This window comes from Diadema antillarum, unplaced genomic scaffold (assembly GCF_040938485.1).
Source record: "Diadema antillarum isolate AM-2024a unplaced genomic scaffold, OU_Dant_1.0 seq00001794_RagTag, whole genome shotgun sequence".
NCBI classification, from domain to species: Eukaryota; Metazoa; Echinodermata; class Echinoidea; order Diadematoida; family Diadematidae; genus Diadema; species Diadema antillarum.
Genome location: NW_027272472.1, coordinates 787,987 through 812,332, shown reverse-complemented (window position 1 = coordinate 812,332; position 24,346 = coordinate 787,987). Strand labels below are relative to the sequence as shown.

General features: G+C 40.5%; 1 pseudogene; it reads left to right on the top strand.

Moving 5' to 3' along the window:
• The window catches only part of LOC139712347 (uncharacterized), a 149,080-nt pseudogene extending 128,652 nt beyond the window's left edge, over window positions 1-20,428 (top strand).
• The last annotated feature ends 3,918 nt before the right edge of the window (window positions 20,429-24,346 follow it).

The following is a 24,346-nucleotide window of genomic DNA, read 5'->3' as shown; positions in this document are numbered from 1 at the left end:
CATGCTAGCGTAATTAAGTTCCAGCGGTTCTGGGCATACCCTAGCGTGCACGTAGATATTACACAGCACCAAAAAGTCACTAAACAGTCACCTGCTCCCCTCCCCCTGGAGGGGGGCCTCCCTGATAATACCAGTTTGATGATATTAGAATTCCTTGCGGATTATAATTCTTTAAAAAATGCAATTTTGGGATGATTGCATTTTAAATGATCGGCGGGATTCATGGAAAGTTGCTTCTCGAGTGCTCTTGAGAAAGAGGCGGCCAAATTCTAGGCATGCCTTACAGGCCTTGCATTCGTGGCTCACTCCAATTCTCAAGTCTCTCTCTTAGCGCTCTCTGAGAGTAGAACACCAGCCCGAGTTTGCCCAAATTATTTCTCAAATGAGAATCTCCAGTCAGCCCACAAGCTATCCATTGGCTTATGTGTCTTCAGGGTTATTTTTGTACTTTTTTCTTCCTCATGTATTTTTATGAGGTGAGACCATATTGTATATATTGCATTTTTTTTTCTTTTCATGATAAAGAAAAATGTGAAGTAAATTGAAAACTGCATTGTTAAACCATTTCTGCTTTTTAGCCTCAGACAAAACTCTGAACTAGTAGGATGTCCTTGATATGGAAAGCTACATGGTGCTGAATTCTGTTTTATGCAGAATTACAATTTCATCAGTGCCATTCATTTATCCTAATAGAAGAGTCCAAGCTGAACATTTTCCGGCTGGCCTGCTGAGGGACGCAGCAATGAAAGGAGTATTTTGCCACCATCCACTAATTGAATTTGCCCTCTTTTATTACCTCGACATAATTACATTTGTAAAATAAAACAATCGGGTCTAAATTACGGGCAAAATGAAAACATCCTCTTACAAGCAGTTAATTTCAATTGTGCCCCTCCCAATTCAATAAAGGAAGCTTAACTGCTTGTCTCTTTCAGTAATCAACTGTGGGGACTACGAAAAACGCAAGGTTTCATAAATGTTTGTGTTTCGTCTCAATCTTGAATTGAATCCCAAGATGCTGCGTCGTAGGATGCCGAGCTCTTACGACATTTCTCCTCACAAGGCGAAACATCCAATTTAATCTCCCACATGGAAAAGAAAATAAATCCAAATATTTAATATAGCCAGCCCGGAGCCAAATTTTGCCATTTTCATTTATCAAGCCAAATTTCTCTCTCAATCGAGCTGCATGACAGCCATTGTGCGTACAGCCTTTTAAGGTAATTAGATTATCGGGCTAACAATCCTCTCTCGGATGGCACAATCTTCCGTCCACTCGGCAAGACCATCTTCCGCCATCTTATGACTGTCATCACACTGCCCGCTCGCTCTCCGGACGGGGATTTCGGGGTTGGAAACACCGGTTTTGATGAGGGCGTAAACCACTCCCTCATCATCAGTGTTATGTGACAGCGTGCTGATTAGTCTGTGTCGTCCTATTCCAGGAGAAAGAAAGATTTCCCCAAGATTCCTCTTGCTTATCTTCCTTGATTACCTGGGAAGATCCAGCTTGTTTTCCTTTCTGTCTTACCAAAAAGGTTTGAGGTGATAGTACCTTCCTCCCACAAATACATGCTAGGAATGAAATTAGGATTTTGGAGGAAAAAAAATATAAACAAGAATAGAATATGCACAATAAGATTGTACTGGATCTAAGCATTTAATGCACAAATGTTAGAATTTGCACAATTATGATGAAAATGGCTGTGAATTCAATGAGTTCCCTGTAGTGTTGATGTAGAATTTTGCATTCAAAAAAATCTGCAAATCATGCAGTGTAAGTGGGATATATTGTCAATGTTTTTTGCTTGTATGTTTGGTGATCACAAATATACAATGATTATGCAGATTGCAAACAAGCGACCCATTCCCTCAATTTGCATATGAAGTAGATTGTGACTCGTCACCCATGAAATCTGTCATTGATTGATTTGGCCCACACATAGCTTTTGTCCACCAGCCATGCGGAGAGGATGTGACGAGATGACATTCATGAGGTGTCTTTCTTTGGGGGCTTCTCAAAACCTGGCAATCTACCAAGCAGGAGAACCTAGGCAAAGACAAACAACTTTTGACCCAAATTTTGAATGAGATATTAAATGACAAATAGAATTTCGTATACTGGAAGAGCATTTGAATTATTCAGAATCCACCCCCCCCCCCCCCCCCCCACAATCCCTCATTACATGGTATGATATACTCCATGGCACAGTGGATTGGACAAGTGATACCAACTTGGTACATGAATTTTTAAGATTTTAAGTCAAAAGGTATATAAATTTAGTTTACGTACGAGCCCATGACTGCATGGCCTTTGGAATTGGCCTTTTTTTTTCTTGTTTTAGTACGACAGCTGACAAAGGAAATTTTGCTTGGTCATTCTTTTTACAAATTATTGATCTCGTGCATCTCACTTCCTTGTGTGCAACACATAATGATTTTTCTTCAGGAATAGAGCCATTTATGGGGGAGATAGTACTGCTATCTGACTATGCATTGTACAAGAGAGTGGTATTTCTCTACTTTTGTGTATATTTGTAAACTAATCCCTGGTTTTGAAAAGATATCCAGTGAAAGTTTAATTGTGAGAAAGGAATGCACAGATGGGCAACATTTGTATTTTCTGCCCTATCAACATTTATATAACATTCAGGCTAAATTGATTTTGAACAGCACACGACACGGAAGTTGTTGCTCAGAATTTTACCTACGTGCAAGTTTCTACTTTTCTTCACCATCGGGGACAGTGCATAATAAACTACATTTTCAAATATGATTTCCTCAATCTTGGACAGCGCTAGTTTAGAGCTTTGTCAGATCCTAGATCTTTACCATTGTCTTTGAAACAAGATATGTTTTATAACCACAGAGTGCATCAAAGAGAAGTATGGTACACGAAAGAGATGTTAAAGTGACAACTGAGGAGAATGAAATGATGAGTTAGTACTTTCATAATGTCATTTGTCTTGCTGAAAAAAACTCTGATCTGACAAGAGTCCAGTTTAGACAGTATTCAGAGAGCAGCTGGAAATAATATTTGTGGTTCTTTTTTTCATATTCGCTGTCATCATTTGTTTTATGAAAGCAGTCATCATTTGTTGTATGAAAGTACACTTGTAGTCATTTGTTTTGTGAAAGTAGTCTTCATTGTTGATGTTGAACCTCTTATGTGCTGTGTTTGATTATTATCATCACAATTATCTTTATGTGATATTGTAACTCAATCATTTGCTTAATTATTGATTTGTTATCGTAGTTATCATTGCAGAGTACTTAACATCAGTGAAAAGTAGTTTGAAGTTTGATAGATTTGTTCTTAATGCATTATGTTGTTCATCTGTAATTTGCCCAGGACGAATCCTGGAGTTGGAGAGACGCCATGCAGAAAAGAGGAGAGCATCGGTGTTACAGAGGTTTCAGTCACAAAGTGGTCAAGGAACATCCGATGGCCCAGATCAGTCCGACAGCCCAGGACCAAGCCTTTCTCACTCCTCAGCCTTTGTCAAACACTCGTCGGGGAATTCCTCCGAGTCGAAGGTGAGAATGATGTCTTCCCATGATAGGTGGGTGTGGTTTGGGGGCAGCAGTCTTGTCACATTCGAGAGGTATCTTGAGTGGGTGCGATGGTAATGGTGTCAAGATGGTGATGGTGATGATGATGTGGTAGTGGGGTTGATGCTGATGGTCATGGTGACAATGTTGTCGAGATACTTTTGGTGGTGATGACAATGATAATGTGGTAATGGTGTTGATGATGAAAGAACTGATGTTGTTATGGTGAAGTTAGTGTAGTGGTGATCATGTTGTGTTGGTAATGATGTTATGGGGGTGATCTCTCTCTCTACAGAAATTGTTCAGAAGAAATACATTATGTATACCTAGGACTTTTTCATCAATGATTGGTGCTATGTTTGCCATCTGTCGAGGTAGGCACATGCATGTGACTTTGCTTCTTGCAATACCTGTGGATGTTTTGTCATCTTTGAGTGTTTGGTTCTGATTTGTTCTCCAGGAGACATCAATGATGAGGGAAGTAGGAGAAAGACAAGCTGCTCCGAGCCACACTGTCCTGCAGCAACTTGCTGCCCTTCATCAGCAGCTAAGGGCCGAGGAGTCTGCCCTCATCAGCCAGCAGGACCACGGCGATGGTCTCCCTGGCAACCAGGAATCCTCCCACCACCCAGACTGGACCACACCCAGCCAAGGACCAGTGGGCGTAATCACCTGGAGATGATGCGGGAGGCAGAGGGGGGTGTGATACCGGACCTCCTGGCCCCACATCCAGGGGTGCTGGCAGCCCACCTAGAGGGGAAGGTCAGTCCAAGGATGGCCACAGGCAAGACGGTCAAGCAGCTGATAGAGGAGCAAGAGTTCATGAGGAATCTGATGGAGCTTGGGGACCGGGCCGAGACCAAGCGCTTCTCCAAGTATGACTACTTCATCCAGAAACTTGAAGCAGGTGAGGCAGTGTGACCATCAGTTTTCATGTTACTAGAAATATTGTACATTCTGATGGCGATTTGATTTTCATTTTGAGTTTTGTGTGTATATCTTTATCATTCTCTTTTTCCATGTTATTTTCCTTAGGTGAGAGTATATCGAAAGATGTGCCAAACTTGAGGGTCTCAAAGTATGACAGTTACATCCGCAAACTGAAGGCAGGTCAGTCCATCAACAAGATCATTGGTCGCAAGGTCAGCGCCTCGCAACGCATTCGTGATATCATCAGCCAACAGATACAGTTAAAGCAGGGGCGGAGTTGGTGGCCATGGCAATGAGAATGGCTCCAAGGAGGATGCTGAGGCGGAGGCCTGGAGGCAGCCATCCTAGAGAACAGTGGCTTTGGTCGGACCGACTACAGCGCTAGTGGCAGCAGCAGCTGCGGCTTCTGCTAGCAGTGCTGCTGCTGCTGCTCTCAATCTCGATCCGAGAGAGTGGGTGGCCCCAGCAAGTATGACTACTATGTGTCCAAACTCCGCAAGGGTGAGGGTCTGTCCCCTTACACCGTCCTGGAAGGGTTGGCCTCGACCTCTTCGGGCTCCAGCAACTCTGCCATCAGCCGCCGCTGGAGGACTACCCTCGGGACGAGCACTCGCGGGATGAGGATAGGATGGAGGAGTACGAAACCTACAAGTCCCGCAACAACATCCTGAAGAAGTGCCTGCTGGAGACGGGCCGGAGTGACTTGGACTCGGAGGAGGGGAGCGAGAAGGGTATCAAGTCTGGCACATTGTCCACATCCTCCAGCCCGGGACTGGAGGGGAGCGCATTCAACCGGTACATAGCCAGGTGGGTCACTAGGGCTTCTAGAGACTGGATCGTTGGTACTCTGTCAAAGAGACGGAGCTAAGGTGGGGGAGGGAGGACTAAAACAGTTTGGATTGTTGCATTGAAATACAAGGAATTTATACACATTGAGTCATTCACATAGACTTAGTGTGTAAAAGAGATTAATCGTTTGACTTCTAAGCAAACTTGTGTGTTAATATGCAATATCAAACTAACTTAACCGTCCCCTGCCCCCCCCCCCCCCCCCACACACACACACACAAATAGGGAACATAGATCAGGTAACACTTCACATGATTTGAGTCATATTTTGCCTGTATGCCAATGTCAATTTGATTAACTGTTTGAGACTGTAAGATATGGGAACACTTATGCTGCTGAAAATGTGACAAGTCACTCTGTGGAGAATGATTGGTAACATTTTCTTTCCTTTTATTCTACCAAGGTTTGGAGCATCACAAGATTGTGGACGCTGTTCGTACCAGTTCAAGGAGCATTACCACTGTCTGGACGAAGACTGCAAATATGCTGTGAGTACCGAGAAAGAAAAAACTCCAAAAGACGCGGTCCCTCTCATATTGAGATCACTAACCCATTTATGTAGTCCAGTTTTTGTTTTTCTTTTTTCTTTTTGCATATGATCCCCAAAATTACCAGCAGCAGGTGTCCAATCAATTAGTGATCTTTGGCTTGCAAAGTATACTACCTATCTCTATCATGCACAACTTGGGAGGCTTAATGTTAAGTTGTGCAATTTACTATCTTCTGCCATGTGCCCTTGTGCTTCTATTCCCCCAAACTACCAGTACTTGGAATTTCTCAGGGTTTAATCTGCAACAGAAGCAAGCCTAGTGTCCTAGTTATTTCTCACCAGTTTAGTCATTCATGAACATACTGACTAATTCATTACTTATTTCATCTCTAGCCATTCATTTATTCACTCATTCATTCCTTCATTCATATGCCACTGCACTAAACATTGTGCATCATGTAGTATTTTCAATGTGCCCCTTATGCCCCAAATTTAACATCATTCGCTACAGCCAAGCAGTAAAAAGACCTCAATCTAGTTAAAGGCCGTCCCAGTGCTGCAATAAGATATCATACCATTACAAAGTGACAAAAAAAAAAACTCTTTAAGTGTCTCATGAAGTACCTCTCTAAAAAAATTGTAATTTGATGGAGAAAGTCAAACCTTCAAACAGCAAGAGATCACACCGAACTGTTCATCTAATGTGTCCCCAAAAGACCATGAAATTAATGACAACACTTTTGCTGCAGTAATGAGAAAATCTGAATTTGAAGTTTCAAGAGTTACATGCTTCAGTTGTCACTGAATTTCATAATTCACAGTGTTCACTAATTTATGATATGACAATCAACTTAACTGTAAGAACTTGCTTACCTTTGACTATTTGTAATGTAGTCAATTTCCTTCCAGTATATACATGTATGCTGACATACTAAATTAGATGAATGATAATACATCGTTTCTCTTTTGCTATCATTAACAAAATCAATGGTGTTGTCTTGGACATCCATATGTCAGTAACAAATCTCTTTCTCTATTGAATTAAAACATTAATTCTAACCAAATATATTAGCTTTGTTGCTTGAAACCAACCTGCATGGAGAGGTGTTTCAAAGTCATGTGTGATTCTGTGCAACATTGCCAAATTTGCTGTACAATGAAACATGATTAAGTATGAAAAACAATGTAAGTTAGAAGAGCTGTTTTGGGGCCCAACATGGAAGTGAACACATGGGACTGTCAACACTTTTTTTTTAAAGATTCTATAAAGTAAGCAATATGGTCAAATTAAGAAAATAGCACTGATGTGTAAAGAATTAGAATTTGTGAACTATTCTATAGTGAAATTGAGCCATCTGTGAAATTATTGTTTTATGAATTACTTTGAGTTATTTGTACTTGAATTCATCTGTTTGGTGAAATAATCTAGTGAGGGCTTGGAACATGTTCACACAGAATCACACCTATACATTTTGAAAAAACCTTCATGTGGGACTAATGGGGGTTCAGAAAAGTCCTCGGAACAATGATAACCCCTCTTTGTTTCAGAAGTTGTTGCTTAAATACCTCTTTTACTCTATATTAGTGAATTGGTGTTGCAACATATATGTACACACTACAGTTCAAAGCAAGTAAGTAAATTGTGTAGGAAAAGCAAGGGAAAAAAAATCAGCTAACTTAAGGTAAACTATTTAGGATAGTTGGATCCGAGCTGGAAAGGCTGAAGAAGCCTCATGACATTTGAGGACAAGATATTGGAGACTGTTTTACCCACAATCAACAGAGATTCACTCGCAAGGAAGATGTTATCCGCCACTACAACTGGCATAAGCGGCGGGACAACTCCTTGCAACACGGATTCATGCGCTTCAGTCCTTCGGATGATTGTCGGCCGTACTACCCGGGATGTACCCTCAATATGAAGAACACACATTATCACTGCATGCAGGTAAACAGCTCATGTTGCAGTTTAGATTCGGTGCAAATCCCATGCAGTGAGTGTCCATCCCAATGCCTTGTTTCTTTCCCCGTTTTTTGGTTTTTGATTGTTATTTTGGGGGATTTTTCTTTGCCTCTGTTTGACTTGGTGTCATGGCTTACTGGTTGTGTTACTGTTTGCCTGGTATGAAGATGATGTCCAAACCCTGATTGATTGGTTTTGTTTGCATTTGATATGCAGCACTTTGTCGCAGCATGCCCGGATGCAAAATTTGTTTTAGTCTCAGTTTTGATCTCCCCTGTAAAAACCTGAGTTTTTATTATTATTTTGTCGTCTGTTTTGTTTTCTTGTTTTTTTGCTTTGATTCCTTTTGTCCTTTTTTTTTCATTACTCCATTCGCTGTTACATACAGTGATATGTGGGACACTTGACAAAGAAGTGCAGTGCTGAACTTTATTGTCTTTTTTTGTCTCCCCCTTTTTAGATTTTTTCCTTTGCATGAATGGTCATTCATTCGCTTGTGTTGTTTTTCATTTGCAATATGAGGTATAATCTTTGTGGGTAAACAATGGTTCTTTTCTGTACCCTGAAATCAGATTGCAGTTTTAACAATCCTTTCTATTAACAACTGCTAAAATCCATTGATTGATTTAATGGAGACTAATATCTTTCCAACCTTATATTTTTAACCAAAACCCTTTTCCATCGCCTTTAACCCTTAACCTGATTTGCTATTTTGGTTTGAAGGATGAAAGAAGGGCATACTAAACAAAGATTAAACAAAGATTATTCAGTTGTATCCATCTTTCCACTTGAAATTCTGTCGTGAAATTCACCAGATATCCATTTGATTTTGATTGATATATGCAAAATTTATATGCTCTTTGTCTTGTTTGCATGAAATTGTTGTTTTATGTTTTATTTTGTTTAAAAACCAGCCAGTTCTTTTTGTTCCTAGTTTTGTGCCAATCATTCTACAATTTAGACATACTGCTTCAAGTATGGTTTGTTTGTATGTGTTCTTGATGACATCTAGTGGAATAAATTGGACAGCCTCCAGTGATCACTGTTTGTATACCCTTTTTTATGGTGCATACATGTAGTATTGTAGGACGTACTGTACAATGTGCATGGTGAGTAAAGTACTACATACTGTATATACAGAAATGCTTGTTGATGAGGGAATGTAGTAGACGTATTCCAAAGTACCCTTTCAGCGTGATTTATGCATGTCAGGATATTCCTGTGTTGACTAAAATTGTCTCTTGAAGCGATTCTTATCAGTGCATTATATTCATAACATGTTAGAGTAGACACGGCTATTTAGGAACATCCTACGCTGTATGTAGCTCCATATCCTTACCCTTCTCAGTTTCACATGGTAGATCCTGAAACTTTTATGAGAAATTGGAAATTTTGATGTCTTAGTTTGTGCACGTCTCACATTAATTGCTGTAAATGAATACCTTTGAAAAGCTACGTATGTGCAGTTACTCCATAAAATGAGAAGAGTTTTACTATTAATGGACCTGTAAAGATTCTGTACTCAATCATGACAGGGTAACTTCCATGTATGTTGCAGAATGTGCAGTTCTGTGTCCCTTTACCAAACTTGATGTGTCAAGCTTTTAGATTTTATTAGTGCGAATGGCAATTGCTTGCCTTCAGGTGTGATAGTGACACCAGTTTAAGTTTTAAAAGCCAAAGGTATCTGTCTAGTTACACTTCGAAACCATAATTTTTGGTTGTCATTTATAACTGTGCAGTGAGTAGGTTACTTATCAAACTTGACATTCAAGGGGCCACTTCTCTTTGTCATGTCACTTTTGAACCTTGGACACACTTCTGTTTCATTTTTTTTTTTTTGGGGGGATGAAATATTGCCCGTGGAGCAGCTATTTATCAGTTTCATCTGATTTGAGTTGTGTCAATTGTCAAGTGCCCTAGCTTTGTGAGGTACAGCTAAAATCTGGAGCTTCTCGGATGAACTTTGTACCGTACATGATATATGATATTTCGGGGTAGGACATGGAAATAATGCTCCATGAATTAACGAGTTGAATTCTGAAAATGTACCCTTGTATTGTGGTGATATTTTTTTTCCAAATGTAATTGTTTTTTTAAACCTCCTGTTTAAATTTTGGGAAATGGAAATTGATTGTTAAATTGTATTTTCCACCAATGTCTGCTCACCCGTACAGCCTGGCTGCCACAAAGTATACACAAGCACGTCTGACGTGCTCACCCATGAAAACTTCCACAAGAAGAATTTCACTCTGCTTAACGACGGCTTCCAGCGATTCCGCGCCACCGAGGATTGTGGAACGCCTCGCTGCAGCTTTTACGGCCAGAAGACAACTCACTTTCATTGCCGCCGACCCGGTTGCGAGTTTGTCTTCAAGAACAAGTGTGACATTGAAAAACACAAAACCTTCCACATGAAGGATGACATATACCGCAAAGATGGATTCCGAAAGTTCTCCAAACATGAGGTAAATAACAAGTTTTAGGAGGATGTTGAATAAAGGACAAAATATAGAATATGGATCATAACAAGAAATGCAGATCATGCATATTCTTATTTCCTGGAAGTTTTAGAATGGCACACCAGTAAAGAAAGTGATTTGTTTGTTCTGAAAAATTATAAAGATGCTTTCGCCACCTGATGCGGACAGTTTGATGTGTACGTGCATAGTAGTCATTCACTCTAAGATATTGGTGATCTTTATTTTCTTGTCCTCTTTCTTGCAGTCTTGCAAATATGAAGGATGCAGGTACTCCAACACAATGAACCACTTTCACTGCATACGCAATGGCTGCTCCTTCGTCTTTACCGCTGCTAATCAGATGCACTCCCACAAGCGCAAGCACGAGCGTCGCCAGCGCATGATGGAATACGAGACGGGTCGTCACTTTATGCGGTCCATTCGTCCGAAGCTGAAGCTGCCGTTGCCACGAGTTAACCCCACCTACCGCAGCCTCCACTCCCACCACCCCCAGCTTCCTTTGGGGGACAAACCCTTGATGATGCCCCCTTGTCCCGCCATCATCTTCAAGTCAGATCCTGGTGCTGCCTCCATTGCAGAGCGGGCAGCGTTGGCCGGTCAGTCTGCTGGTCTCGGAGTTAGCCAGACCTCTCCCTTAGCCAGTCAAGTGATGCCCCTTTCAGCTCACTCTACTCCCAGGCTGGACATTCAGGCCGTCCAACCTTCGGTCATCACCTCGGCGCCTTCATCCGCACCTCGCCCCATCTCACCAGACTCCTCCAAGCGCAGTGGGTTTGAGTCGATGGGCGAGGAGTCCGCCGAGGAAGAGAAGGAGCCCAGCCTACCAGCCGCAACATCAGTCATAACTAATACCTCAGCCGTCACCTCAGAATACCACCAGTCAGAGGACGAAGAAGATGACAGACCGATGGATCTCCAGATGCTAGCCAAGCACCGAGCTGGAGTGGAGGAGAACTCCGAGGAGGATGACAAACCAACAGACCTCAGCATGCGTGAGAGCCAGTCCCGAGAGGGGGAACTCCCCTCCGGGTTTGCCAAGATCGCCGAGATGGACAAGGATGCGGAGGGAGAAGACCTAAATGACTCCCTGAACCTCCCCATCGCTTCCCTCATCTCACCACCAGGTCAGATGATGAGGGAGGAACCGGAGGACTCACCTCCAACCAGGGTCATCGTCAAGGAGGAACCCAGGGAGGATGGCAGACAGGAAGAGGCGTGGCAGAAATATTTCAAGAGGTGAGAGGTCATGATCTCCTTTCTTCTGAGCCGTGGAGATGTCATGTTTCTACCCTACAATACTTCACTGAATAATCACTAGTAGCAATGGCTTTAATGAGATAGCAGCATGAATTTTTTTGTTTAGAATGAATCATGTAATTGCACTAACCCAACCAAAGAAATAGTTTTGTGTTCTTTATTCATACATGTATGTTCATATCTAGACTTTTGTTGACGTGTTAAAATTTGGCAATTGAAGTATGACTGTGATAGGCAGGAAGCAGCTTATTAGCGGTCAGCAATTTAGCTGTTGTCATGGTAACTAATCATCATGATTATGATCATTTTGATGTTTTAAATCTTCAATGAGACAATGCCCAGCATACCTTTGTGTGTCCTGTCAATCAATCAACCATTCTGAGTAGAGTCCGATGTATGCATTTGTTTTGTCAGAGTTGTGAGATATGATTTAAAGGGATGGTACAGTATTGGTGGAGATGAGAATTGGGCTTTTAACTTTTTGCAAGATACCAAGAAAACACTTGCAAAATAGTACAGTGCATACCATTTTAGGAGGAATTAAAAGTTTATTCGATGAAAATCGAGTTTGGAATGACTGAAACATCCATAAACAAAGTAAAACAAGCGATCGTGATAAAGTGTGGGTCCTACACTTTACTAGAAGCGCTCTGTTTTGGATATCTCAGCCATTTCAAAACCAATTTTCATCAAATAAACGTTGAATTCCTCGTGGAATTACACGCTCTCTCATATTTCACAAGAGGTTTCTCATTATCTCACAAAAAAAAATGTTAGAAACCTGAAATTAGGTCTCAACCAAAACTATACAATCACTTTAATGTTGTCAGATATGATATAATGTTGTAAGATATGATATAATGTGAGATATGATATAATGTTGTAAGATATGATATAATGTTGTAAGATATGATATAATGTTGTAAGATATGATATAATGTTGTAAGATATGATATAATGTTATGAGATGTGATATAATGTTGTAAGATATGATATAATGTTGTGAGATATGATATAATGTTGTAAGATATGATATAATGTTGTAAGATATGATATAATGTAAGATATGATATAATGTTGTGAGATATGATATAGTGTTGTGAGATATGATATAATGTTGTGAGATATGATATCATGTTGTAAGATATGATATAATGTTGTGAGATATGATATCATGTTGTAAGATATGATATAATGTTGTGAGATATGATGATGATGCTTTTTTCTTCATGTCAGATTCACTGCCAATGACCATTGTCACTCCAGCTGTGAGCTCCTCTACAAAGGTCACTACCATTGCATTGTGGAGGGATGTGGAGAGTTCTTCAGATCTAAGGAGGGGGTCAACAAACACACGAGGTATGCTTTGTAAATTCCTGCCGTGTGTTTTTGTTTTGTTTGTTTGTTTGTTTTTTTCATGTAAGTCATACTTTCTTGATTATCTGCAAAGTGATGATTGAAGTTGTAGCAAGTTAAACCTTGTCAGCATTTTCTTTGGCATGTATGAACAATTTGAGCAATGGGTAATGGTGTGAATTTGGCATGTAGGATTTTCAAAAGGATTCAAAATTGACTTGAAACTTAAAGGGGCATTCCAGACGATTTTCAACATTTCACATCATGTAGTACATAAATCGACAGCTCCATGTATAGATTTGTGGAATTTATTGTGGTCCTTAAGCAGAGAAACAATACTATGAAAAATCTTCAACAAATTACGCTGAACAATGTTAATTGCCTCATTTTATACAATTCACACTTCTGCAACTCTGTGTGTTTGACAGCATGTAGGGTGTGACCTCTGATTCATGTGCCCAAAATACACCAATAACAACCAGACTTGACATGTATCCACCTCACAATAGGTTCTTCCCATTTGTTGGGCTAGTAAACTATTCATCTGGGCCAGTTATGACAGTCCACTTGCCCAATGGGGCAAATGCCAATAGAAAGCAATGAGTTCAGTGTCAAAGGTGGTGTTTGTTTGCAACTATCATAAACTTGTAAGGTCTGCATTGTCAATCCCAATATAACCCATTGAGGATGAGTCCCTAGTATACTCAGGCGAGGGTCTATGGGAAATGCATGTTGAAGCAAATTAAAATCAGCCCATCCTCAACGGGTTAAGACATGCACCCAGTTTGCTAGATGTAGTGAGGAGTGTCTGCTGAGTTCACTCAAATTAGTCTTGGAATGTGATCTGACCTCTCGTTTCTTCTGGTAATGAAGCCAAGAAGAAGTCTACTTTTTCTGTTCTTCTCATCTTGTTACTTAGCTCTGACAAATATCTTGATGTCAGATTCAGTCATCGTAGAGTGACACTGAATCGTCTTACCAGACTACTTCACTCTTAGCAATCGTACTGACTCAGAAGCATTGGGTTTGATTTATTGAATGGGTCAAGCAGGCAAGATAGCCACGCCTCTTTAGTCTGTATAGCTGTACTGTTTGCTAGTGGTAGATATATGTTTCAGTATATGATGACATTCACAAAAAAAAAAATGCGTTCTCTGAAGTCAATCTGCATTTGTATGTAGTACAAATGTATGTGCACACTCCTCAACTACTGTAAAACATGATATATTCGCGGCATGAAATTTTCGCGAATTGGAGCCGACGACCTTTTTCGCGGCATGAAATTCTCGCGGATTGCCTCTGGTATTCAATGCATATACATGTGTAGGCAAGAACTTTTGCATGCATTTTAATTTCGCTAATCTTGGCGCTCGCGAAATTCGCGAATTTAAAATGCACGCGAACATTCCTTGTTTTACAGTGTAGATTTGACGTCCCGTTGACCTCTTTTGACCTCTCTATGACCCCTCCAGGTACCATCTCATGTCGGAGGAGGCTTGTGAGCTGGGCTTCCAGTACTACCAGCACGGCCAGAGCTGTGAGGACATCTTCAAGGGTTGTCCCTTCAGTCCTCTTGCACACTACCACTGCATGTGGGTGAGTAGACCCGCCCAGGGGGGCATTCTACACCCCTTCATGGCAAGCTCTGTTCTGCCTCCAGCTTCCATCTGGCATCATAGAATATGCCAACCATCTCTCTACAGGAATACAAGATATATATTTGTACATATATGCCTTTGATATAACTTCATTGTCAATATGATTTGGTGTAAGACATTTTTTTTTTTTTCAATTTAATGTATGATGAGGTAAAATGATAAGAAGCATGTTGGACCAGACAAGAAATGACACATGTGGGACTGGCATTAGTCTGATTTATAGTTGCTTACATGGAGATGATATTTAGGACGTATTCAATAGTTCATCGCTCTTTCTTCAAATCTTTTTAGACTACTAACTACTAGTATGTGCAAGTTTCTAGTTGGCCTCCCCGGTAGTGTAACAATTGTTTTGCTATTACAGGGGGTAATGAAGTTTTGAACAATATTGTATATTATGAAAAAGTGATGCACTGTAGCTACCTGTCTGTCATAGCGTGACCCCAAACCAGATAATAATGGTGTATTTATCCTCTTTTCTCGTGTCTTGTGTCCAGAGCCTGAAGCCAGGCAGCTACTGTGGTGAAGTAGTCCACACTGGGAGTAGCTTGATGAAGCCGCATTACGAGAAGCACCGGCAAAACCCCGACCTGGAGGCCATTCGGCACAGCGAGGTGGAAAAACCGGGGTACCTTGGCACCCCTGTCAGCCAACCCCCACCCAAAGTGGTCCTCAAGGACCAGACGGTGAGTGACGAGATATTTCTTTAACCCGTAGAGGACGAGTCCCAAGTATACTCCGGCAGATGTCTATGGGAAATGTGTGTTGTAACAAAATCAGTCCATTCTCAATGGCTTAAAGAGATATTGACCGGAGAACAAAAATTGTGACCCAAGGAGCTAGAAATCTAACATTGAAATGCCAGACTACTGTGGCATTTACATCAGATGGTCTTGGTTCTAAACCTGTCAGGATCATTTATTCTATGACGAGATGTTTTACCCCACCCTGTCCCTCTTAACACTATATAAGGAGTGTCAACACTCACAAGGCTTCTGTGGGCGAACAGGACCCAGTCATTTATCAGTATCAATAGTTTAGTGATGTTTTAGTTGTAGGGATATTGGTAGAAGTAGTGGTAGTGGTGATGGTGGTGGTGGTTGACTATTGGTAGTAGTAGTGTAGTGGTGGTGGTGGTGGTATTGGTATTGGTGATGGTGGTGGCACTATAGGTGGTAGTAGTGGTAATGGTGGTGGTGCTGCTGCTGCTATTGATAGTGATAGTGGTAGTGGTAGTGGTACAACGTGTAGTGATAGTGGTAGTGGTGCAACGTGTAGTGGTGGTGGTGTGATACTAGTGGTAGTGGTAGTTTTAGTGGTGGTGGTGGTGGTGCTATTGGTAGTGATAGTGATAGTGGTACAACATGTAGTGGTGGTGGTAGTTGTAGTGATGGTGGTGGTGGTGTGATGCTAGTGGTAGTGGTAGTGGTAGTTTTAGTGGTGGTGGTGGTGGTGGTTACTATTGGTAGTGATAGTGGTAATATCTTAACCTCTTAGGATTAGCTGTATGTTCCATGTTTGCTCTAATCCATATTTAGACTTGAATTTGTCCATCGACACTTTCCTTTATTAACAAAATGTCCATGCTGCATGCATGGACTACCTTGTGACTGCCAAAATAATTTACGTGGATATCTGCTCAAGACATCAAAATTGTGGCTGAATGGACAAAAATATGTACAGGATGTTTGCTTTAGAGATCAAACCAACTGCTGTCATTCACCTCATGGATGTACATAAGACATTAAAGCAATTATGAGCAACATTACATCTCACAGAGTCAGGAGAATAAAACCCAAGTAGATATGTAGATTGAGTGAATGCCAATATATTAGTAGAATACTTAAGTGAAGTTTGAGGAAAATTGGACAATTTATTCGAAAGTTAGGAATTTTTAAAGTTTTGGTTGTACTGCCATTGCTGGATGAAAAGACTGCAACTCTTCCTGGTGTAGAAGGACAGTGATAATCTCAAGATAATTCTAAGAGAATTCAAAGTATTTTTATTCATTTCTAGTATAATAGAGAGCACACTTGGCTTACCACTTTCAGAAGGGGGGAGGGGGGATAATATTACTAATCGCATACGTCAGTGACAAGTGGAAGGAATGTGTAATTTTCATAAAAACAGCAGTTGTGCAATTCTCCTTATATTTTCTTTAAATCATTGTCCAACTGTGACATCACAAATTGTTCCAGACCCGTTATCCAGTGACAGCAGTACCGAAACTTTAAAAATTCATAACTTTGAACTTATCGTCCAATTTTCCTCAAACTTCACCAATATGTCCTAATATTTGTGCATCCACTTCATAAGCCGCGTACAAGCGTGTACATTTTTGGTTTCATCCTCCTTTAGTATTTATGAAAAACCAATGACAACATTTTGCACTGCTCTCATATTTCAGATGAAGTGGTTTCCTCAGACACCTACTAATCCTAGTGGTGACAAGGGCTACTGTAAGCTGGATGGTGGCAAGTGCACCAAGCCCGAGTGCCCGTTGATTGCCCAGATGCACTACCACTGCACTCGCCCCGACTGCAACTTTGCCACGGAAAGCCACGACATGCTGCATGACCACAAGAGCAACGAGAAGCTCATCTTCGACAGCTTCCGGCAGTTTAGCCGCAAGCTGGACTGCCGACGCCCGGGCTGCAAGTACAACCTGCTTCACAAGCACTACCACTGCATGCACCAGGGTTGCCAGTTCTCCTTCCTACAGGTACGTGAACAGCAGAGATACCATGAATCCAGTAGAGGATGGGGGTGATGAGGATGACAAGGATGATAACCAGAATGGCAGGTGGTGGTGGTGTTGTGGGGATGATGAGGAGGGTGGTGATGAGAATGGTGGGAAGGATGATGGAAGAGGAGGAGGATGAAGATGATAGATAGCTGTGATGAAATGAATGATTTGATGGTAACGAGGATTGACGACAGTGATCATGATGCTACAAGATCACTTACATTGCATCTTTGAAGAAACCATGTCAAGAAATGTTAAGGTCACATAAGTTTCAAAGACATGAGTCAGAACTTTAGTTTGTGTTATGTAATATGTGTCATGCGTGGTATTCCTGATCTCATTTTGACATTATCCTTTTTCTTTTTTAATATGCAGATTCAACAAATGGAATCTCATGGTAGGAAACACATGCGCCGTATCTATGGCAAGTTCTTCAACCGTCCAAACAACAATTCTCCGACTGGCCCCCAGCAGCTAGTTCTCCCCATCCTACCACTCAACAGCAGCGGCTCACCTCAGGGTATCCTTTCCTCGCCCCCTAGTGCCCTGTCTTCGCCCCCTGGTGGCCTGTCTTCACCCCAAGCCACCATTCCCAGCTACCAGCAGATGGCCTCGCTGGCTTCCTCAAGCCCTCACCAGCTGGTAACATCAAGTTCTTCTGCCTTGGCACAGGCAGTCCCCATCAACCCTTCCAGTACTCTCCACAGCATGTTTGTCTCTCCCATCCCTAGCACGATGCAGTCGATGCTGGCCATCCCGCCCCAGCCAATCATGACCGCTCCTAACGGCCTCCTCATGGATGGATCCTCCCCGAAGGGACTGCATCAGTTCATGGTTCCCATAGCGCCCCTGGATGCGGAAGAGCCGTCTCCCAGTACATCTCGCCACCTGGAGAATTCAGAATCTGGAGTCCAGGTGCTTCCAAACTTCCAGCTGGGTCGCTGGAAGATCCGTTCATCCTCGGTGGTAACTCCTCCCCGCAAGTCTCCGTCAACTCCTCACAAGCGACCTTTGACCCTAGTAGTGGAGGACCCAGGGGCACCATCTGGATATAAGCGTTACAAGCGCGGCCCTCTTGATTCGTCAATGCAGGAGCGTTTTGAGCGCTTTGAGCGGAATGTCCACTGTGGAGAGGGTAATTGTCAATTTGCCATGAACACAACTCACTATCACTGTCTCCACATTGGCTGCAACTACAAGTTTGCTGGCAAGACCATGATGTACAAACATGCTCAGCATCACGACCGCGTTGACAGCATCATCCAAGATGACTTCCAGCGGTACAAGGCATCCGTCAGCTGCGATCGAAGCGACTGTGAGTACACGGCAAAGAGCACCCACTTCCACTGTCTGCGATGCCCCTTTATCTGCACCGACAGCGGGAAAGTGGCCATCCACCGCAAGCAACACGCCAAGACGGAAGCGGTGTCAGCCGCTGGCTTCAGACAGTTCAGCTCCTCTGAGAAATGTCTGTCAGAAGACTGCAAGTACTCACAGAAATACTCCCATTTCCACTGCATGCGGCCGGGCTGTATGCAGGCTGTGATCGGTATGACACAGATGGAATCTCACAGTCGTAAGCACCGCCTTTGAGACACAAGGGCGTGGTTAGCTGATTCAATCACGTAGAGCAATAGATAGGATTCCACAGAGATGGAAGTGAGGAAGAAATCTCTTGGGAGCAGACTTTGAAGTATGCGAAAAGAATGAATGTGTACAAGTTAAAGGTATCATATTGTATACTACTTGTATGAGAAGTTTTGAAGCAGACTACGTGCTATATACTAGGATGTGATGGTTTGCTACTCTTAGACTCTCACCAGTCTTTTAGCCAATTTTATCAAATCCCCAAGTCTTTACCTCTTCCCCCCACTGCACAGTGTGTAATGTCTGCTCTAACTTTTCGTAACGAATCAAAGAACGGCAGAGTCTGTTTATCTAGCTGCATGTAGCGAGAGTGAATTTAGCTAGCCTTCCATTTGTGTTCACTTTATCTTTATATATCTTGTTTCTTCTTCCTCATTTGCAATCTTTAACATACTACTTGCAATTGTACCTCTTATGTTTCATTGTTTATGGCAGCTGTTTTTGTGATGTGATAATTCTTGTATGTACCTTTCTGGAATTTTCTTCTTTTTTTTTTCTAGCTCATTAGAAAGAGAAGTATCTTGAACATTGAGCTGTTACTAAGAAAGTACATAAACATGGCAATACCAAAGAAATCTCCTTCTTTGTAACACATTATCTAGAAAAGTTATTTCTCTTTTGAGATTTCCTCTCTTTCATTCATCATTTTTATTTCAGATGAGGCAAAGAAATAAAAGAAATACCTGTGTATCTTTTTTACATCTGATCTGATTGACTTACAGCAGTATACAGCATAATGCTCCATCATGCATAGTGCTGCAGAGTGGTATACATAAATATCCAAACAGGTTTATAGAGTATACATTAGTTTGGTAAATTTGACAAGAAATAGCAATGACAATTTACCTACAATGACAGTGTGTCAGTGTCTGTATTCATATGATGTTTTGAGATATGTTAAGTCCATCCATTTCTTAAGTGAAAATTTGTGCAAGAGTATTATATTACTTGAAATGGTGAAGCGCCATAGTTTATTTAAATGATTTCATACGTCCATCCTGATATTGAATATATGTACTATTATTATTTATTTGACATTTGTGTATGATGTGAATGGTCGAGATAGTTTTGCAACATTGAGAACATTGTATAGCAGAGTATCATATGTATTATCTGAGAGTAAGTGTGATGAGATATATGGACTTATTATAGAGTTTGCAGATAGAATATATTGATATGAAATCTACAGATACACCCAGGCGTCGTCTTCCTATAGAGTTAGATATATACACGTACACAGACGTAGTATATCAACAAATATATATTTATCACAGGTAAACCTCACAGTGGCTATACTCCAATATCAAATAGAATTGGATGTCGCCAGTTCTTGTTAACCTAGTACACTATTGCAGAAGGGGGAGTGAATCGTAATCTGAGATCTTTCGAGAGGTGAATATATGATGATGTTTTGAAGAACTGTAGGTGAAAGTGAAACATTTTTTTGGTTGGACGAGGTCAGATTTTCTTTTTCTTTCTTTCTTACAAGGATGACACTGCAGCAGTTAGAGGTGCAATGATTTAGCAAGCAGTTTACCGACATTTTCTGGCCAATCTCCAATCGTCTGAAATGACACACCATTTTCTTCCAATCTTTTCTCCGTGCAATGACACAGCATCGCACTACACATGCAACTGGAATAAAACCCCTCAAATTCTTTCTCCTACGTTTCCTCTTTTTATCATCATAAGAGCCAAAAATGCATAAATATGTACTCATTTTTTTTTTTTCTGTGCCTGGATACACAAAAATTCAAAATGATTCAAATTATCATATTTAAACTTTGAAATCATTTTCACTTCTCTTCCAAACGTTGTCTGCTGTGCTGTAGTGTAGTAAGAGGAGGAGAGATAGATTGTGAAGTTTGGAGTATCTCCAGCAAATCATTATTGTACTTTGTAGTTCTCTCCTCTGTATGGTGAAAGAGTTTGCCAGGCTAGACGAGGGCCAAGGGTTGGTGTCAGTCCACTCCGAGAATGAGTAAAGGCCATGTCAGGTTTCCCTTTCTCGCTGCTAGTCACACGTAATCACAGACTGAACTCTCTCAGAGGATGATTTTTGTCTCTGAATTTGCAAATGTTGCATTCTTAAATATCTTGCAAGGTTCATACTTCATGTAAATCTGCAAATGTGCACTACAAAACGATGATGTGTGCCCATTACGCACGTGGCCCTGTACACTGATACTTGCACCCAATCAAAAGGTTAATCATATTTTGGGCAAATCATGATATTCAGTTTGAAAAAACTATCCAACATTTACCTGACTGATAAAAAAATGAACTATAACAATAGCATATTGAAGGTATTATGAATATTTCTAAAGAAACAGGAAAATATGAGAAATATGCAGATTTGCTACTTCATTGTATAAAAATGGTCGGATGGTCTTGGCACATGGTGTTCTATACAAAATACAATCCATGAACTGAATGTCAAAGAATGTAGTTGACATTTGGAATGTTTGCAAGAGAGAGCTACTATTTTCTAGTCATTTGTATTTCAGGAATCGGCTTATTTTCCTTCACCAAGGGAACGACTGAAGCTCCATTGAAATGAATTAATGAATGAAATTAACTTGTTAATATTGGCGATGTCTGACAGCATACAGATGAATTGGATATTCCATTCTAAGACAGTTTCTGTATTTCATGCAATCATCCTGTAGAGTTTTCTCTGAATTCTTCCATATACAACCACTCGTCTTCAGATCTCTCCTTTCAATGTATTTTATAATAACGTGATTTGGTGTTTTTCTGTGTGAATTCTCAGACTATAACATGGCAATACTTTCATTACCCGTAGACGTTATTTGATAGCTATCACTCTATATTTATCTTAATGTTATATTTCTGGAATATGTGACATGAGGTTGTGTTGGCAGTGTCAATCTTTTTTGTTGTTGTTTTTTTTTCCTTCTTCTTCTTCTTAAAGTTTTTTGGATGAAGAATGAAACTGGTAAATGGCAGGAATTGATGAGACCAGATGGAAATGTATATAAAGTGAAATTTTGATGTGGTAATATGGCAACAGAAAATATATACCCTGACAGTATACTGCTTTTTAACGTAGTCTTGGTGGCAATATTTTAGAAGAATCTTCTCTTTCTACTCTAGTTACCTTTATTTGTATGCAAAGGTCATTGAGAATGCACTACTGGATATGTGACATCATTTCTATACTAAATAAGTAGAAGGCTTTCTGGCTGTTTTAGGATTTTCTTCTTTGACTTACATACTTTTCACTTTTGTCTTAAACTGCACAGAAAGGCGTGTTGAGAGACTACTGTTAAATTGGCATTCTGTGTCGAGCCTCTGTTAGACCTAAAGGCAAAGTGTGATATATGGCATGGGTCCTGTTACAAACGTTTAGAATAGTAGCAGAAGTTCAACATTTTGGGGCATTTTAGTGAGACAAGTGGCGTGGTATATGGGAATGTCACAGCCCAGATTCCTTTGCAATTGTTAACTACGATAGTTTTAGATGAGGAAAGAGAGAGAGAAAGAGAGAGAGAGGAAGAGAGCTTTGTACTATACACACTGTTGTGCTGCAGACTGTTAATATAGAGACGTGATAACCAGACATAGCAAGATTCATTCTGTTCAGCCCGTTTCTGTAAAAATGGATATACTCCTTTTTGTGGCTGAAGCACATCGTTGTAGTGAGGCAATCATGTGACATGCAATCCCAGAATCCCTTGCATTGAAGTCGGCTAAGCGTGCCATACCTGTAGCCAGTGGTGTCCAAGGGGTACGATGTGATACATGCGATTGATGTCTCGCCACTTAATGACATTTTTCAGGAATGATAATCAAGGGATAATATCGCAGAAGGATTTCATATGTGTGTCGGATTTAGCATGTGCATTGGTTTATGTATATAATGTGTGTGTGTGTGTGTATACATTAATACACATGAATAACAGAGCAATACACATAAAGATATTAATATGTAAATAATACAGACTTTACTTTGCGAGATGACCCTCATAGGCAGTACATTATAGATAGATATATTGGGTGTGTGGATTTTTCTTTTGGTGGTAAAGTATATGATATGCGACTTTATGATACCATGAAACACACGATGAAACGTACACTTCATATATGTCCTTTATTCAGGAGAAGACAATGCATATATATTGATTGACTGTAACATGTACACATATCCAGAAAGTTATGAAAAAAAAAATGTGTTTCTTGTTCTTTTGTATATTTTTGTGGCACTATTGTCTAGTGCAGATAACATGTCAAAAATAATACCAACAAGTGTGTGAGTAGACGGATGTTACCAGTGAATGTATAGAAATATGCCTGTTTTCACCCATTGGATTTGTACAGTGGAAAGTTAACATTTTGGGGGCTTTTTGCTAGATTTAGAATATGTGTGGTATTTTTGTTTGTTGTTTGTGATTTTCTTATCTTTTTGGGTTGATGTGCAAGCAAATCAATTTTGCATTCCAGAGGGACGGTGACTGGCGTCCTAGGCATAGTGCTCATTTTCAGAATAGCTTGAGCTTTGATTTCAGGAACTTTTCTAACAAACCTCAACAGTGGTATTGAAGTGTTGAATAGCCAGTTTACTCTAGGTTTTCTTTGTGCCAATCTCTAGAATCAAAACGGGTTGCAGCGCTTGCAGCAAGTTGATTTCATCAAAGGACAAGAATATTAAATTAAACTGACTCAAAATTTGTGTCATTTGACAGTGAGTTGATGAAGCAGTGTTACAAACAAAAACCTTTCCCTTATTTTGATCAAATTTATGGATTAGCCAAACACTATTGATTATTTACATTAGGATATCTGCAATAAGAAGGGGAAAAAAATGTTAAAAGTAGACAAAATGTAACCATTACCCAGTGTAACAGACACATTGTTCAAAAGTTTAAGTTACCCACTCAAGATTATTTCCACATACAATGAATAATCTCTGATATTTCAAAGGTACTACATTGAATCGCAATGTATTCAGTGGTCAGTATTATGCGCATGACATTTCTGTTGCATTATGGGAAGAGCAAGGAAAGCTCTATGTAGTTCATTTTGCATTCGTTCAAACGTATTTACTACTATTCATGCAAAATTGCATTATCATCACGTATCTTTTCTTTTTGTTATGAATGTTGCTTTTGTATCAGTACTTGTGAATATATCCCTCTGTGTGAGGAGATGAATACAAGAGTAGATTACACATTGCCAGTTACGTCAGTTTGTTTGACAGTACACATGATGTTTCATGCATCCATAAAAGTCAGAGATTCCGAGAAACGGCTTTATCTCAGTTTCTATGTATCAGCGGTAGACATAACGTAGCATTGGAGGTAGTCAGTGCCAACGTGTAACCTATGGAAATGACGCAGACCAATGCATGAAGCAAATTCTGCCCACTCGGTGGAGAGTATTTTATGCCACTGG